The sequence below is a fragment of the Vipera berus genome, assembly GCF_964194415.1.
Source record: "Vipera berus genome assembly, chromosome: 4".
Taxonomy (NCBI): Eukaryota; Metazoa; Chordata; class Lepidosauria; order Squamata; family Viperidae; genus Vipera; species Vipera berus.
The window spans coordinates 73922045-73935759 of NC_138206.1; positions in this window are offsets into that span (position 1 = coordinate 73922045).

Below are 13715 nucleotides of genomic sequence, written 5' to 3' on the forward strand. Positions count from 1 at the left end.
TAATGCTTACTTTGATGATGCTGGCAGTGGACCAGCGGAAGCTAAGACAGTCAATTTTTAGGTTTTAAAAATGGTTGCTTTTATATTTACTGTTTTTTAACAATAAACAGCTGTTTTCTAATTATCCCATTATGTGTGTGTGTAGTGTATATATATGGGGGGGGTGTGTGTGTGTGTGTATATATATATATATATATATATATATATATATATATATATATATATATATATATATATATATATATATATATACACATACATATCTGTACATATATATATACACACACACATATATAACATATATACTTATACATATACATATACACACATTATATATATATATATATATATATATATATATATATATATATATATATATATATACACACACATATATATATAGTAGTAATTCATAACATTGCAAGAGTAGTAAAATTAAATAAGTACCAATGATGCAGCCTACTTGACACCCTAACAACTATAACTTTCTTATAACTAGAAGATATTGCATGGCACTATTCAGAAACATTTCTATACAGAATGAGGCTTTATTAATACTGCATGGATACTTGAAACACCTGAGAAATATATAATTCTTTTTGTATCAAAATACCATTATCCACTAAGTACTGTATATTGATTTTATTTCCAAAATCATGGCATGCAGAGGATAATAGTAAATAAAATCTATGCTAGCCCTGTTAGAATAATTTCTAAAAATGATGGTATATTCATATATTTAACTAAAATTCTGCTTTTGTTTAAAAGTTGTATCAAATCATTGTTCTTCAGTTTTGAAAAAATTCTATGAGAATTTTTGTACTTACAGTGCTGACACACATTTGGAAGACAAGAAGTTGAGGATGTTTTCTTCAAATAATATATACAGGTTACTTAAACATGACTTGCAAATGAACTGCTATTAGGTGTAAAGTGCCTAAGGAATTTTGGCTTCTTTCTTTTAAGGTAAAGGTAAAGGTAAAGTTTCCCCCGCACATGCATGCTAGTCGTTTCCAACTCTAGGGGCCAGTGCTCATCTCCGTTTCAAAGCCGAAGAGCCAGCGCTTGTCCGAGGACATCTCCGTGGTCATGTGGCTGGCATGACTAGACGCCAAAGGCGCACAGAACGCTGTTACCTTCCCACCATAGTGGTCCCTATTTTTCTACTTGCATTTTTACCTGCTTTCGAACTGCTAGGTTGGCAGAAGCTGGGACGAGTAACAGGCGCTCACTCTGTTACGCGGCACTTGGGATTCGACCCGCCAAACTGCCGACCATCTGATCGACAAACTCAGCATCCTAACCCACTGAGCCACCGCGTCCCTTTTTTCTTTCTTTTAGCCTATCTTAATTTGTGATTTTAGAAAATAGAATGCAGAAATATTGAAGCAACTCTTGAGTAGCTCTGCCCAAGACAATTATAGGGAAGTACTTGCCTATTAAAACCAATGAAGCTTGCATTCAGGGAATAGAATAATGGTTTAATTTGAATTAAGCTATGAAAAGTGTGTTTTTCCCCTTTCTTTTTTATGATGTACTGATTACTGTAATGTTTGGGAGGATAGGAGATGGAGTTTTTTAGCCTACATCCACAGTGGCATATTTCTAGTATCATTCTTGCATTTCATTGCTAATGCATTTATTACTCTTCTCCAGTCAGCAGATGGCATACTCTTTATGTTGCATTTGATCGATGGTTTAAATGCTCTGTGTGAATCAGAGACCTGCAAATTATTTTGATATATGACATATATTGTACTGTAGAAAGAAAATCTCTCCAGTTTGTTTCTCCAGCTGGGGACAAGCCTTCAGCACACATGAAATTGGACACAAAGTGAAGCAAGCTGCCAGAAAGTGGATTTTAATTCAGAAACCAAACAGAATAATGACTCAGCAAAGGATTCTGGGCTAGCTAGCAATTTTTCCAAGGAAAATGATCCAACTCCTATACCCCCCTGTGCTATTGAAGTCTTGACGGGATTTGCAAAGGTCTATTTGTTTTTCTAATTATCTTGGGGGGGGGGGCTTAACTTAGTCCAGAAAAGGTTAATCCTATCTTCAGGGAAAGGAGATAGTTGGCTGATGGGTTTCAGTGTGTGCTTAAAGGTAATCTTATCAGTTCTTTATTGTTTACACAAGGTAGCCACTTGCAGTTTCTTCTTGTTACAATTGTTTTCTTTGGCAGTCTACCCAGAGCTATTAACTCCACAGGGCGGGGGAGGAGCAGAGAAGAGAGGGGAAAAAAACACTTTTCTCAGGTGCTTTTTATTTTTGGCTTGGCTTTTCTTATGCAGGGGAATGGCTGTTTCTTTTGAAGCAGCCTTCCTGAATGAATCTGTATTTGAGATGGCTGGTTTCTGGGGATAGGCTTGCTGTCTCTTAAGATTTTCTTTTATTCCTTTGCCTGTTTAATATTTCCCAAAAGGTTTCTTTCTCTGGTGTGGGTAGGTAGGTGCTGACCTCCAACACATTCTTAATCGAATACGATTAATAATTAATTAATAATCCATCAATCCCCCAAATGCAAGGGGAAAGGAATTGGGTGTAATTCTACCCCACCCTTCTGCACAACTTAGGTCTGTTTCAAAGTACACCTGGTAGTCATGATCAATTTTACTCATCATAACAGAAATTTGATTTTCCCTTTTGTTTAGTTATGGAAAAGTGAATAAGCATGCCTTCTGGTAGCTGAGGCAAGGCAATACACACTGGAAAAGACAACATAGGAAGATACCTACCACTGTAGCTGTGATTGCTCCTAGGATTAGAATTTTCAACCATTGCAGGTTGGGTAGCCAATCAAAGAGTCTGAATAAAAAATCAAAAGGATTTTTTTTCATACGCAATCTTTCGTGTTAATTCCTTCAGGCAATGTATGTCACTATCAGCTGGGATGAGTCAGAGAAATTAAAGCAGCAAATTCCTTTGAATTCTTCACACCCATGATTATGTCTCAGCAATAACTAATCAATGGCTGCTCAATTTTCAAGAGTTGCTTCTTTTATCTGCTTTAATTCTTGATTTAAGTCATCCAATGCCTGAGAGGTGGAATTTTTACTAGTGCACAGGCCATACTGTTCAGGGCCCTGGCATTATGAACTGCAAGGCCTAGTACCCCTACCAGAGAGACAGCCAATGCCACAAAATCTGCTTTTGTTAGCAGCCAGGTTTTTGGATCACAGTCAAGGGTCAATTCCTGGAGGTCTCTCCTTTGCCACCTTTGAAGTGAGGACATCACCGTGGTTAGTCGCCCTATAGTGCATGGAACTCCTGTTGCATTAGCTGGGAGGTAAGAATAGGCCTTCAGCCCACATAGGAAAAACCAGCCTAAGGGTAGTTTTACATGGCTATATGAGAATGGGACACTTTCTGTGTGATTGCCGCTGAGCTCCCTATTACTGAGATCTTGGCAATACAGAACCTTGGGTTGTTTGCATCCTGCTAACATGAAGCAGCTAGCTGCTTAGGTCACAGTGGCCACCTGCAAGGTGTACATGTTCTCATCCTTATACTCAAAACTTGTGCCCCAATCAAAGACAGTGGTGCATGAGGCTTCAATGTGGAAGTTCCTGAGCTTGGTACTGTTAATTATGGTTTGTGGCCCTGAGGCTACACCTATTAAACATATAGTGAGTATGTCTTTTACTGACTCCCTCCTGCTAGACAGAAATCAGAAACCTCTCATGCTAGGTATTCCCATATGTTTTCCTTGTCTGGCAATAGTTTGTTATCTAATAGCCTGGATGCATATGTCAAACACAAAATAATACAAGCCTTAATGATCCCCATCCCCAATTTCCCCACAGTCTTCCCTGCCATCTTCTCTAATTTGGAAAAGTGTTTTTAATGCCCACTCATTGGTATCTGGTTCCTTTTGAAGTCGTATGGGTGGCACTTTCTTCTCTGCTACTGGATCTGTAGTGTGGTCCAATATGGCAATATAGCATCTTACCTAGGACTGTGATATATATTTCTTCTACACCATTGTGAAATCTTCAGAGTTGGAAGCCAAGCTTTATATATGGGTGTAAAGGTTAGACAATTGAATTAGAAGAATTGAAAATCCAAAATCAAAGCAGGATAATTCAGATGGATCATTTGGTGCATGGATGACATGGGTCATCTCATTGTGATCTCTAATGTAAACTTTATTAGGCATTAGCAAACCAGTAAGATAGAAGGAAGGCTAGCTCTGGCAATATAGCAGGAAACAGATAATTAAAACAGTAAAACTTTCCCTTCCCTCTCTGACATTTCTGGTCACATTGTCCAATTAATCTTCCAGCAATTGTTATGAGAAGAAACTTCAGTTCACCAAAACATCTCAGCAGCTTTGGCTCTCACACTGATAGGGAACACCTGTGAATCCCAAACTTTCTCTCCTCCCTGTAACTGTAGGCAAACTAGAAGCACTGCAGCAGTCCTAATGAAGTAAATTTCATAGCTTGACAGCATGTTTAGCATTCTACTTATTAGATCTGATTGATGCCACTTCTGTTTGCACTCTTTTGTCATTTATACATGTCATCTATAAGTGCTGATTCCTATGTGACCAGAATCAACTGTGTGCATTCAAGCTTTGGCATCTTCATTCTTCATGAATTCCCTTTCCTCTATACAAAGTGATTCAGCCTACCTACATTTTTAGAAAGAATATTAAAAATATAAGGAATATGGAAAGTTCCTGCATCAGTTCCAGTACATTTTGGCAGACTTGTTCTATTATATTAAAAAAATAAATTATCTTGTAGCTTGGCCATAGTTCTTGAAAAGAGTTATGACACTCTGCCAATTCCATGCCTATTTCTTTGCTTACCCTGCTGCTGATATCCCATCAATTGTAACCTCCTTACTATATACCCATCACTCTCTGAGTACTTGCCTGACAGCCCAAATTCAATTAGCCTTCTCCAACTGGTCTCCCTGGTTTCACTGCTTATATCTTTCTTTGCTTGCTTACTCACACAAACATATTTATTATCCAGTGGTGATGCCAGCTGAAACAATTAGATGCTGTCTTTGGAGACAATCAACCAATGAGGGTATTTTGGTGACATAGAAACAGGCCTTAGTCTTTACATTCCAAAAAAAATCTGTTTAATTCAATTAGTTGGCTACATGGCCAACAGAATGGTGCTATTGTGGCCACTGTTTGAGGAATACAAGCCCTGTACCAATATTCCCAGTTCAGTTCTAATATATCATTCTTGAAATATTATTTATTCCTTTGGGAAAAGATAGGTTTTGTAGTCTGAGAAAAAGAATTATAGGAAAAAATATTTTGTGATATATTAACAAGTATGTGTGTGTGTATAATAAAATTGTCAGTACATTTTTTCTGGTTTTCATTCACTGCTCATCCATACAGTATCTTGAATCCAATTTAACACTTCCCAGTACAAAAGTCAGGTGGAGTCAATTAGAAGCTTTTCATTTTCTACTTAAAGAAAATTAGTCATTATTTCTTAGTAAAATATGAGATGGTATAAATGTAACTCAGGTGAAATAATTTTCACATACTCTGCATTCCACCTTAGGCTCCAATTGTTTTGTATCTGGCAAAAAAATTTCTTCTGATTCACAAGTGCTAATTTATGAGTATTTTTTTTCTTTATTGGATCCCTTGATAATTACAGATCAGGATAATTTAGACTGATCATTGTTTTCCTAGTCATACAACACAGAGATATATAAACTGTATTATTCAGAGAGCAAACCACTGGTATCCTGGTAATTATTTTTATTCAGTCACCTGATTTGAAATTCCTGTAATAAAATGGAGATCCAAATGCAGGTAGTGGTTATGGACCTATGCAACTCAGAACAATATTCTATGTTTTTCAATGAAGGCACCAATTGCATTGTTTTTTTGCTAAAAACTGAGATCCTTGTTGTATTGAAGTTTGCATGTGCTGAAGTCTTCCTGTGAAAGAATAAAAATTAGAAACCATATGGCATTTCGTACTGGAATATTATCTCTAATTACATTATACAATAATTTATTTATAATCCATGGGAAAGATGGGGAATTCTTATAGAAGTTAGACCACTTTCCCACTATGTCTGAAAACTGACTAATGGGCCAACAACAAAGAACTGAAGATTTCAATTCTGCCATTGGATTATGTTTTCTCATACATAACCATGATCCTCCACCATTTAAAATATTTTGCCTAATGAAAGTCTGTAAAACTGAAAAAATAGTTTTATATCTCTACAACTAACATTTAAATCTACTTTGATGCTGAATTCAACAGGTATTTGAAAATGAACACAATGGATAATATTCACAGTTCTTCACATGAGAATTAATTGCCAGCCACTAAAGCTATAGTTAAGATTGACCAATTACATTAATTATACAGTAATTAAGTATGTCAACTATTTCTAAAGCATTTGATCATAGACTTTGCTTTCATGTGCCATAAAAATAGCTGATTCAGCAGCTGCAACTCCATGAAATGCAATATCTTCCAACTTTTCAAACAGCAATGAGATTTACATAAAATAGCAAAATAAACATTCTTATGAGAACACAAACAAATCAATCCACAAGCTCCAGGACCAGATGGCCTTACAAGCCAATACTGTAAGTGCTTTGAAGAGGAATTTCTTCAGCCAGTAAAGGATATAATGAATGATATATTACAGGAGAAAAGGATACCTCAAACATGGAAAAATGCCAATATTGTATTACTGAAGGAGAGTCAAGATGCTACAAAGACAAAGAATTATAGACCAATTTCATTATTAAACAAAGAGTATAAACTCTTTGTGGCAATTTTGGCAGAAAGATTAAAGAAGATTTTACAGACATATATTCATGAAGACCAATCTGACTTTCTGCCAAAAAGACAGCTAAGGGACAATGTGAGGACTGTTTTGAATATCATTGAATATTTACAATATCTTAATGAGAAACAGGCAGCTCTAATATTCCTACATGCAGAGAAGGCCTTTGACAATCTAAATTGGATTTTTATGTTTAAAGTCCTGGAAGAAATGGATTTTGGAGAGTTTTATTCAAGGAGTCAAAGCTATTTATACATCACAGCAAGCAAAAAATGTTATTAATGGTGATTTAATTAATTGTAGGTAAAATTCAAAAGGGTACAAGACAAGGATACCCCTTGTCTCTTTTGTTGTTTATATTGGTGCTGGAAGTTTTGAACAGAGATATTAGGCAAGATGAGAGAATAACGGGTATAGATATCAAGAAAGAAGTTTTTAAACTGAGGGCATTTGCTGATGATTTGGTTATATTCCTGCAAGACCCAAAAAATAAAATAGAATATTTGATGAGGAAATTAAATGAGTTTGGGGCATTAGTGGGTTTTAAAATAAACAGAAAACAACAATGTTTGTTTTTGAGCATCAACCCACACCACTGATGTGAGAGATCAGTTGGGGTGGGTCTATCCCGACAGTCCGCGATCAGTCCACCCCGGATTTGACACCCCAACTGTTGTGAGAGGACAGCTGAGGTTCTTTTATCTGGTTGCCGGCTCGGGTGAGAGCGGGGCCGGTATGGTGGATCTGAGATATTTTCCGGACTGAATACTATTTTAACATCATTTAGTATCAATTGACCATTCTGCTGCTCAAATCTGCCCTTGCGGACATTGCTAGTACATGGTTCGGCTGTGTTATTCTAACGCGGACTTGTATGTCCTCAGGAGGGCTCCCCCTTCCTGGGTATGACCTGCCGCTCTTTCTTCTATCTCCCTTAAGGACGGGCCCAATTGTTGGGACCCCGAGAGGTGGTTGGGCATAGACAGGGACAGTTGGCTTAAACGTATTAAGAGGCCCCTGGTATGCTTTTTAGCTGGTTGTTTTACGGGGTTAGGGAGGGGGTGGAATGGTAGGGTTGGGAGGGATATGGGATGTATTTTTTCAACCGGCTGTCAGTCCAGGCCGGAGATGGTTCCCGGCGAGACGGAGTTGGGGTTGGGGAACTCCGGTTTTCCCAGCAGTGGGGTGGGGTTTCAAATCCCCACAGTGATTGGGAATGGCAGCAGTTGTCTACACGGAGGGCCATATCAATTTCGGGGATCATGCCCCCGCTGTCTTCAAGCGGTGGTGTGCTCCGACCCTCCGGGTGGTACCCGTTTATCCGGGGGTGAGGGGGATCAGGTCCCTGAGCTCAGGCTGGTGTACTTTAATGCCAGATCCATTGTGAACAAAGCTCCCCTCGTCTGTGATTTGATCGAGGAGGAACGCATGGATCTGGCATGCATTACGGAAACCTGGTTGGGCTCAGAGGAGGTCTCCCTCTGACTGAGCTCTGCCCTCCAGGTTTTCTGTGTGCTTCACCGGCCGCGGGCTCAGGGCAGAGGTGGGGGTGTGGTAGTGGTTATTCGAGAGAAATTGTGTCCGCGGGAGACCACTGTTGTACAGGTGGGCGGGAGTGAGTCACTCTTCCTGAGGTGTGGCCCTGGGGCTCAGTTGGGCTTGTTGCTTACATACCTGGTGCCCAGCTGTGTGGCAATGGCCCTGCCCGGGCTTCTCGACGCCCTCTCAGGGTGGGTGGTTGAGTTTCCCAGACTCATGGTTCTGGGTGACTTTAACCTTCCTTCTCTGGGGGGGTCGTCAGAGTTGGCTCGGGAGTTCATGGCTTCCATGATGGCCATGGACCTGACCCAAATAATCCAGGGCCCAACTCATGGGGGGGGTCACACTCTCGACCTAGTTTTTCTATCTGGACAGTGGCTTGATGATCTGGGAGGGGGCTCGCCAACGATTACTCCCCTGTCATGGTCCGATCATCATCTACGGTTGGTTTTTTGGTTTGCCGCCCCTCGCTGCTGGGCTGCGGAACTGACCAGGTGGTTCTGCCCCAGGTGCCTGATGGACCCGGAACGGTTCCAGATGGCGCTTAGGTCTATACCTATCTCCCCCACTCACAGCTCGGCTGACGCCTTGGTGGATGCCTGAGAAAGGGCTGCCACTGAGGCGCTCAATTGTGTTGTACCCTTGCGACCCCTGATCTGGCGCAGTTCCCATTGGGCCCCATGGTTTTCTGTGGAGCTCCGGGAGATGAAGCGTTGGAGACAGGGTCTGGAGAGCAGTTGGAGATCAAGCCGGTCTGAAACTGACTGATTGCGGTTGAGAACCGCTACGAGGCTTTACCTCACGGCGATGAGGACAGTGAGGTCTAATTACTTCGCTGCCCTCATCACGTCCGCAGATAATCACCTGGCCACCCTGTTTAGGGTGACCCACTCCCTCCTTAATCAGGAGGTGAGGGGGGCCGAGGAGTTTAGTCATCATCTTGCAGACAAGATCGCTCAGATTCAGGCCGGTTTGGACTCTGACTGGGCAGAGACTGATGGGGAGGAATCGAGCGGTCTTGAGAATGCCATTTAGACTGAATTCAATCCTGTGACTCTGGACGAAGTGGACAGGTTCATGAGGAGACTCAGCTCCACCACGTGTTTATTGGACCCGTGCCCCTCCTGGCTGCTGTATGCAGCTCGGGAGGGGACATGAGGCTGGTTCCAGGCAGTAATAACTGCTTCTTTGAGGGAGAGTATCTTGAAGGAGGTGGTGGTGAGGCCCCTCCTCAAGAAGCCTGCCCTGGACCCAGCTATTTTAAATAACTATTGTCTGGTCTCCAACCTTCGCTTTTTAGTGAAGGTTGTTGAGAGCGTGGTGGCACATCAGCTTCCCTTGTTCCTGGAGGACACTGATTATCTAGACCCATCCCAATCATTCTTTAGGCCCGGGTACAGCACAGAGACGGCATTGGTCGCACTGGTGAATGATCTCTGGCAGGCTCGGGACAGGGGTTGCTCCTCTGTCCTAGTCCTGTTAGATCTCTCAGCGGCTTTTGATACCATCGACCATGGTATCCTACTGTGGTGTCTCAGGGGGTTGGGAGTGGGAGGCACTGTTTTACAGTGGTTCTCCTCCTACCTCCTGGGCTGCTCGCAGTCGGTGTTGACAGGAGGGCAGAGGTCGGCTCTGAGGTCTCTTGTTTGTGGACCCCTCAAAGGTCAGTCCTCTCCCCCCTCCTGTTCAACATCTATATGAAGCCGCTGGGTGAGCTCATTCATGGTTTCGGGGTGGGGTATCATAAGTATGCTGATGATACCCAACTTTTTCTCTCCACCCTGAACCAACCCAGCGATGTCCTCAACGTGATGTCCCATTGCCTAGAGAAACAGGCTTCGACTCAATCCCGCCAAGACTGAGTGGCTGTGCATAACGGGATCTTGGATGAACCAGTTTTGTCCATCTTTAATTATGGGGGATGAGGTGTTACCCCCCGTAGATAGGGCTCGCAACCTGGGCATCCTCCTGGATTCACGGCTCACTTTGGAAGATCATATAGGAGCCGTGACCAGGGGGGCTTTTGCCCAGGTTCGCCTGGTGTGCCAGTTGCGGCCCTATCTGGACTGAGATGCCCTACGCTCATATGCTCATGACCTCCCGGTTAGACTACTGCAATGCTCTCTACATGGGGCTGCCCTTGAGGACCACTCGGAGGCTTCAGCTGGTGCAGAATGCGGCCGCGCGGGTGAGATTCAAGGTGCTGGTGATGACCTATAAAGCCCTAAATGGCATGGGTCCAGGTTATCTTAGGGAGCACCTGCTGCCAGCATCAATCTCCCATCGTCCTGTGCGCTCCCACAGGGAGGGCCTCCTTAGGGTGGTGCTGGTCAGTGAGTGCTGGCGGGTTATCCCTAGGGGGAGGGCATTCTCTGTGGGCATGCCTGCCCTGTGGAACAACCTGCCTGTGGAACTCCAGACCGCCCCTGACCTTCGTTCGTTTTGCCGGGACCTAAAAACCTGGTTGTTTGATTTAGCTGGCCTGGACTGAGGGGTTTTAAATTTTTAAATTTTAAATTAAATTTTAAATTTGGACTAACGTTATTTAATTCTATTTTAATTTTAACTGTATTCTAACTTTTGTACTGTTTTAACTGTTTTTAACTTTGCCCTGTAAACCGCCCTGAGTCCTTCAGGAATAGGGCGGTATAGAAATCTAATTAATAAATAATAAATAATAAATGTTGATTAAGAATATGCCCTCTCAGGATTATGATATATTGATTAAAAAGTCAGGTTTTAAGGTTGAGAAAAAGGTGAAATATTTGAGGGTTATGTTGACAAACACAAACATAAAATTGTTTCAAAATAATTATGTACCTCTTTGGAATGATATTAAAAAGGTTTTACAAAGATAGGACAAATTACATTTATCACTACTGGGCAGAATTTCTGTAATTAAGATGAATGTTTTACCAAAGATGTTCTTTCTATTTCAGACAATACCAATACTTGCAATGGATATTCCATTTAAACAATGGCAGAGGGATATTTCCAAGTTTATATGGCAAGGAAAGAAACCAAGAATTAGATATAAGTTACTGCAAGATGCTAAGGAAAGAGGGGGTGTCAGGGCCCACTTCAAAATCTCACCAGATTTAAGAATTTATTTTGATGCATGTTATTTGGTCTGGCTAAAAGAGTGGGTAAACCTCCAGAACAAGAGGTCATGAATTAAGGTTTGGATGGCACAATTATTTATGATATGATAAAGTTAAAATAAATGTTGATTTCAATAATCATTTTATTAGACATGCCTTATTTAGAGTTTGGAATAAATATAAAACTATGTTTTTTATGAAATTGCCTCTTTGGGGGGACCTCAAAGAAGCTTTTTTTAGAAAAGAAATGGCAGTGAAGTTGGACTGCTGGACATATGGTAAAATATTTTTTTTTTTAATTTTGGTGACCCTACCCTCAAATCTAAGTCTACAACTAGAAGGTCATGTCTGCCACTGGTTTACATGCTTACTGTCAGAACCCTCAATTATTAATCCCTTATATTTTCTGTCTTTAAGCTGTTCAGGTTCTGCCATTCTCCTATGGGGGGAGGGGAGAGACCAGGGGACTTTGTAGTGCATGTAGAACACTTCCTCTATCTGCTTTGATGTATCCTCTTCGGGGTGTGAAAGGAATGCCTCAAGGCCACCTGCCTTATCTCAGTGAGGAGTGAGGAAATAGCCAAGTCCTAACAACCTTGAGAGAAGTGCCTTATTGGTTTGTTTCCCACAGCTTGATGACACCTACAGATTTGTCTGTTTGAACTGACCGGATGGACAGTTGGAGTTGGGTTATGATTTTGTGGGGTTTACCTATTGATTCTGGTGGGAAGCCCTCAGATCCCACCTAGCATTCCTGCTGTCTGTACCTGCCAATGAAATTTCCTTTTGAAATGATGCAAGTTTCAAGAGTTCTGCTTTCTTGGTAGGGAAACAGAGGCAGGTCCTTACATTAGGTAGGATCTGCAAAGTGGTCAACCTGGAGGACAATTCCTACCATGGGGACCATGCAAAATAATGTCAAATCATGGCAGTGAGAAGAGGGAAAGCGAGCGCTTGGAGGAGGCCCCCCTGAAGGCTTGCCCGAGTAGCAACAGGTCAAACTCCACCAGCTCGTCCAATGAGACGGACACCCGTGAGAAACCGAGATGGACAATCAGAGTGAGGAAGGACAAATGGGACACGAAAGCCAGAAAATAACCCTCAAGCATGGCAGTCATCAACCCGGTTGGAAGAGTGAGATGGAGAAATCACTCAATATCAGTGAAGAGGCCAGCACACTCTGACCATTTTCTTAAGCAAGCCATCAGCATGCTGGTGTAGGCATTCAAAAACCTCCAGGAAGAATAGGCCATTCCCTGCCATAGCTCGTTAGCCATGGGACGAGACAAGGAAGAAAGATCTGGGAGAATGAGCTTGTGAACTCCGGTCCTTCTACAAGTGCTTCAGAAACCACTGGAGCAGCAACCGAGGCTGCCACCCCAGCCTATTGCACCCCAGCAGGAGGAGATGGACGCTGGGCCAGAAGGAGGAGACTCATCCACCTGACTGCAAAGTCCAAGCCCTGGGGCGATGGATCGCCCCAGCAGTTGGGTTTCTTCCTAGCCCACATCCTGAGTTAAAAGCACGAATATGGGCGAGACATCCCTGGGGACCACGGACAGATCAGGATCATAACCCTGGCCCTGGAAGGTGGTGCGGCCAAGTGAATAGTGACCCTGCATAACTCTGATGCACCTGAGCTCCAGAATTTTAACCTGTTCATGGCAGCCCTGACACAGAGGTTCAAGGACCCCCTAGCATATTGGAAAGCTAGGGAACACATCAAAAGTAGGGCAGGTGACTAGTGGCTGAGTACAAGACCTGGCAAGCCACCTTAACTGGCCATAAGAAATCTTGATTGACATGTTCAAGGAGAGGCTGAACGACAATCTCTATCAGGCTTGCATTGCCCAGCGGGACCCAGCGTGCCTTCATGGTTGGTACATGGCAGAAGAGGCAGAAATCGACCTGGGACATAGCCAAAGGTGACTGGGTTGAACTTGGAGATGCTCTCCCTCAGAAGGAAAAAAGGAGATGGCAAAGACCCCGACAGTGAACCCACATTTGCTTCAGATGTGGTAAAGAAGGCCATCAAGTTGCTGAGTGCCATTCAAAAGGACCAATCCTGAGAACAGACTGAGTCTCGGGGGGGGGGGAACCTGAGAAGCCACCACTGCATCCCGAGAGACTGCTATGAGAGGAGCCGAGGTCGTAGAGGCCCAGTCCTCCAAAACCCAGGGAGGGGGAACTCTGACCCCACAGGAGGAACCGCCAGAAACTACTGACAGTGATTCAGATGAAGAGCCCCTGGTAAGTGAACCCATTGAGCCCCTCACCAGGCCC